Source organism: Herpailurus yagouaroundi, unplaced genomic scaffold (genome assembly GCF_014898765.1).
Source record: "Herpailurus yagouaroundi ecotype Mexico unplaced genomic scaffold, PumYag 77, whole genome shotgun sequence".
NCBI lineage: Eukaryota > Metazoa > Chordata > Mammalia > Carnivora > Felidae > Herpailurus > Herpailurus yagouaroundi.
In genome coordinates this window covers 91,945,280-91,951,095 of record NW_024412388.1, presented here as the reverse complement: position 1 = coordinate 91,951,095, position 5,816 = coordinate 91,945,280, and the positions used below count along the sequence as shown (strand labels likewise).

The following is a 5,816-nucleotide window of genomic DNA, read 5'->3' as shown; positions in this document are numbered from 1 at the left end:
ATCACGGGGCTTTTGGTGGAAAAAGCTGTCACTGATTTGGAGCATCGTTGTCTTAATCTGTGTTTTCTCTTGCATGTAACTGTATTATTGGTATGGTATCTTCCTCCAGGCAGCCAGATAGCTGCCAAAGGAGTCACCTCCATGCTAATGAAACACCTTGCAGACTGCTCAGGTCACACTATAGAAGAGGGGGGCTTATGAGATTATAAGAGCCAGTATAGAGGAGTGAAGTGTTGGAGGAAGTCATTGACAGGATGTGACCACTGATTGACTGAGGAGCTGGACCTCCACAATGGGAGGCTCCTGTCTTTGGAATGTTCCCTCTGCTCACTGTTCCCATAGGTGGAGCTATTTTATTTTATTTTATTATTTTATGATTTTTTTAAATGTTTATATATTTGTTTTGAGAAAGAGAGAGAGAGAGTGCGAGTGGAAGGGCAGAGAGAGAGAGGGACAGAGAGAGAATTCCAAGCAGCCTCAGCTCTGTCAGTGCAGAGCCCTACGTGGCCTCATAAACTGTGAGATCATAACCTGAGCCAAGCTAACTGAGCCACCCAGGTGTCTCTAGGTAGAGCCATTTTAAAAGGACAGAGCCTTGAGCATGTGTTGCTAAAGCATCTGGAGGGGACAGATGAAGAAACCCAGTTAAGGCCTCTATACAGATTTTCACGATTCTGGAAGGCAGGTAAGGAGATCTGTTCATTTCACAGCAACACAAGAAAAATCTTATAAGGTCTCTTGCTTATTCAACCTGCCATCTACCAATCTGGAGTGGCTGGCCTGTTTCTTCAGTCTTTCCTTGGCCTCTATGAATGGGGGCCATTGTCATGTTTCCCCTGAGAAGCTGCCACAGGTGCAAACCAACAATACCAAGAACTCACTGTCCACTGTTCAGTTTTTTAACCCAGGCTCATCTATGGTTTGCAAATGATGCTGAGTGCCTTTTCAAAAAGGCGAGGATAATTCTTGTATTATCCAGATATCTTTCCTACGTCTCTGCAGATATTTAATTGGCATTGAACCTTGTTGCCATTTTGAGGAACTATTGTGCTACTCTTGTGATGAATACTGTTATGGGGTCTGCTTAGTTTTATATGCCTTAGGATATAATTGGATAGTGTAATGGCCGTACTTAAGAATTCACTTTTATGTATATTAAAGCCCTTTGTAAAGTGCTATGAAATGACAACATAATTGTTATTGTTGTTACTCCCAACAACTGTTGAGCTGGTGCTTTCTCAGCATAGTCACCATGAGGAAATACCTGGATGATTGAATCCATTCTTTGTTTTTAAAATGTCCATTGACTTGAAGACTTTTTCCAAGGACAGGAAGCAAAATTTAACACATGCTTCTAGGCTTCTCTTTATATTCTCAAGTATGGTTTACAGCCTCGAGCATGGTTGTCCTTTCTGACAGAACTATCTTTTATCTTCTTTTACAAGATAAGATTGATCTATTTTTTAAGCTAATACACCACTGGCTTTATATCCTTGTTGTAGGCTTTGGGAATAGGTTAAAGCTTCTTTGTGTTGCATTATTTACTGTGCAGCTACATTCAAAAACACAATGAGTATACTGAAATTAATAACTCTAGAAGGGTGCAAAGTGATAGTATTCACAGTCAATTATAGAGATGATCTATTACATTAATATAATACTGATGCTATTTGAATGCAATATAGTGAAGAAAAATAAAGTGGCAGGCTAACAGAATTTCAGTTTTTGAGTTCAGAAAAAAAAAGATAAATGGTTAGCGGGCGTGGTTTAATAGCTCAAATGCATATGCTATAAGCTCTTATTTCAATGTCAGCTCTTAGCAAAGGACACCAGGCAAATGAACTTGAATATCCATTTGATTTACTAGCTTCTTAAAAACTGAATAAGGTTTTATATACTTTTTTTTTCTTTTTTTTTTTTATTTAAAAAAAAATTTTTTTTTCAATGTTTATTTATTTTTGGGACAGAGAGAGACAGAGCATGAATGGGGGAGGGGCAGAGAGGGAGGGAGACACAGAATCGGAAACAGGCTCCAGGCTCTGAGCCATCAGCCCACGAACCGTGAGATCGTGACCTGGCTGAAGTCGGACGCTTAACCGCTTAACCGACTGCGCCACCCAGGCGCCCCAGGTTTTATATACTTTGTAAAGACTTACTAGCAAAAAGGATAAGAGGTGGGTTTTAATGGAGGTAATCCTCTAAGAAATTACTCCTTAGCAGTTAGAAATACAGAAAAGCAAGATAAACTTGAAATAAGCCTGATAAATCCTATCTTACTCATTGTCTTCACTTAATAGGTACCTTGGATCTGGATTAAGCTGTGCTCAGTAGTCACCCTGAGAAATTCTATTCTTTATGTATTCTCTTTCCACTCCTCCTCTTACTGAGCTAATGATTACTTTCCCACCTACAAGTTATGAATGAAGTCACTGAATGCAATTATTGGGTGGAGTTCTTGGATTAAGATCACGGATCTTTAATGAGCCTTCATGGGTTCTATAAATGGTGATTCTCAGACCTGCCTGGGCACCAGAATCACCTATGTAGCTGGTTAGAAATACACATGCCTGGGTCTCCTTCCCATAGGATTGATTCTATATATCTGGGAGGACCCAGGATAGATGTAGTTTATGATACAGAAAGAGGATTGAGAACCCTTACCATTGTTGGTTCAAAGTACATTTTATTAAGAGGTGGGAATTGAAAAAAAATAAGTATGCTATAACATTAATTTGAATTTATATTATTTTATATATTTTATGCATGTAAATTAATTTTTATTATGCAAATATACCTGTATACTGTAGAAGCATAAGAAAATACAGAAGCACAAGGAGAAAAATAGTTTCAAATATGACCAGTTAATTTTTTAAAAAAATACAGATGGACACTGAGATTTTAATTATAGTAAGAGAGCATTTGCCTTTGAAATTAGAAATAGAAATCCAAGGGTGCTCCATAGAGTTGTTGTTCTTGTGTATTGGTTGATGTTCTTTACTGAAGGGAAGATCTTATCCACCCTTTATTCCTCCACCCAAATATTTTTCTGTTTTTTTTTTCTTCTTCAAGGAATTGGCATATATGAGTTTAATAAGGGGGTTCAGCAAAGCTAATAATGGGCTTTTGGAATTATCAATTCTGGAGACAGACCAAGCTGGTGATGGCAGTTCACTCATTCATTCATTTATCTATTTGACAAATATTTATTGAGCACCTACTAATATGCCAGACACTATGCTATGTGTTGGGAATATTCAATCCCTTCTCTGGAGAAACTTCAGACTCTAGTATAGGATATAGACAGACAAACAGACTGTTTATGTGCTGTGAAAGATATGTATAGGATGTGTTTAGTACACAGATAAGAGATATCTAAATCAGAATGGAGAGTCAAGGGGGATGAATATAAAGAAGGGACATAAAAGCAGGGTATCAGAGGTAGAAGACACAGATGGCCATTTAGAGATTTTGGAAATCTTCATCAAGGGGTCTTCACTTACTCTATTTACTGGGAAAGCTCTTCTTTGTTCCCTGATACTATTATTATTTTTTGTAGTATTTTGGTTTCTTTTTCATAGATGCATTATCTTTTATTGTATTTCCAAAGGTCTCAATAATATTTTGAAATTTTCTTTTCCTTGCATAGTTTGTTTCTTCTGAGAAGCATTTTCAGTTTTGTTTGTTTTGGTTCCCGTCTTTCACGGTAGAGTTCACATAGTTCTGAGAAGTCTCTTGCAATCTCCTGCCAGATGAATTATCTATCTGCCTGACTTTCAACTTCTGTGAAGGGCAGGGGGTAAGAACATTGGGGGTGCAGCACTCACAATGTAAACATTCACCAGGGAAAAGGGGTCACCCAGCTAATCTGGTTTTATAATGGTGGGATAACTGGTTCTTAAGATTTTCCACCAATTTTCATATTTTGACTTTATTTTCACCTACACCTCAGGCAGGGGTGGGAGTGGTGCAGTCACATGGTATAAATGAGGCTGCTTCTGAAAGCCCCCTTACCTGTTTTGCATTTGCCTTCCTGTGCCTGCTGTCAGTTACCATTTGTCAGGTATTTACTTTCTGGCTTCAAAATGTTTGTTATTTTTCTCTAACTCTGCTGTTCTCTTTGTCTTTGTAGCTTTGTGTCTTAAAGCAAAGCAAAACAAATAAAACACCACCATTATGAGATGGTTTCAGGAAGGGGAGAAAGTGAATTCATGTATTCTGTTTGCCTTTTGACCTGCACCTAAGTGCCTCGTTTTTGTAGGATACTGTGCTAAGAATTTAATTAATAATAATTCTAGGTAAAACAGGCATTATTATTGTATTACTTTTGCAGATTGGGGAACTGAATTTCAGAGTGATTAAGTGGCCAAAGAACAGACAAATGGCAGAGCTATGGCTAATAAGTGGCTCTCCAATCTGTGGAGTGGTTCACAAAGATGATAAGATTTTGGGCTAGCATTGCTTCACAGACAAGCTCCTTATCCTGTCCCTTATCAGGGTTAACCCTGATCCCAAACCCAGTTTTGGGGACTATGATAGTGAGGGCCTTGAAGAGAACATTGGTCGTGGTATGCCATGCGAGAGGCCCTGTTCCCTAAAGAGCTGACTTTTATCAGGTCTATCATTAGTATGGATTGGACTGTTTTCTGATACAAATTCTTTCTTTTAGGAACTTGACAAAGTTGCATTTTGATGATCTATTTTAGTATTTTGCTAATTATGAAACACAGACCACCTGCTTTCAAAATAAGGTGCTGGAATGGAGAATAATAGAGATGTAAATATGGTGCCTTTTATGGGCAAAAGCAGATTTTTTAGCAGCATGTTTTAAAAAATTAGAAATTTAACAGCTGTTTTGCAAAATAAGTGAAATGCTTCCATCTTGCTAAAGAATATGCACAGGTAATTAATTTTAAAGAAAAACTTGTGACCTCATTTGACAGTATTAGCATCACTAAATTAATTAATAAACTAATTTTGTCTGTCAAATTATCAACTAGATTCTGAACCTCTGTTCACTAAAAGCACTGCGTTTTTTTTTTTATGAGAAGTAAATATAAATTAATAAGACCAATTTTCTGATGGAGTTTGTGAAATTGACCTCATAGTTTTATGCACATAACTGGTATGGAGTGGAATATACATTACTTTTGTGGCAGGGGCACCTGGGTGGCTCCATCAGTTCAGTATCCAACTCTTGATTTCGGCTCAGGTCATGACCTCAAGGTTCGTGGGATTGAGCCTCACATCAGGCTATGTGCTAGGGGCCTGCTTGGGATTCTCTTTCTCTCTCTCTCTGTCCCTCCCCTGCTCACACACCCTCTCTCTTAAAATAATAAGCTTTTTAAAACAAATACACTTTGTGTTAGATGATTTTTTCCAAGTGTAGGCTAATGTAAATGTTCTGAGCAAAATTGAGGTAGACTATATTAAGCTATGATGTGTGGTAGGTTAGATGTATTAAGTGCATTCTTAAAAATGTTTTTTAAAATGTTTATTTGAGAGAGAGAGAGAGGGAGAGAGAGAGAGGGAGAGAGAGAGGGAGGGAGGGAGGACCGGGGGAAGGGCAGAGAGAAAGGGAGACACAGAATCTGAAGCAGGCTCTAGGCTCCCAACTGTCATCACAGAGCCCAATGCAGGGCTCAGACTCCCAAAACATGAGATCATGACCTGAGCTGACATCAGTCGTTTAACCAACTGAGACACCCAGGCCCCCCAAATGCATTTTTGAAGTATATTTTCTACTTATGATGAGGTTATTAGGTTGCAATCCCATTGTAGTAAAAGAAGATCTGTACACCAAATTTAAAATACGAAAG

At 38.2% G+C, this 5,816-nt stretch overlaps 1 long non-coding RNA gene across 1 annotated transcript; it reads left to right on the top strand.

The window, feature by feature from the left end:
• Positions 1–484: 484 nt before the first annotated feature.
• On the top strand, positions 485–4,964 carry LOC121027588 (uncharacterized). Its single transcript, XR_005788812.1, has 2 exons — positions 485–1,887; positions 2,131–4,964. It is a non-coding gene; the product is annotated as an uncharacterized LOC121027588 (long non-coding RNA).
• Positions 4,965–5,816: the final 852 nt, after the last annotated feature.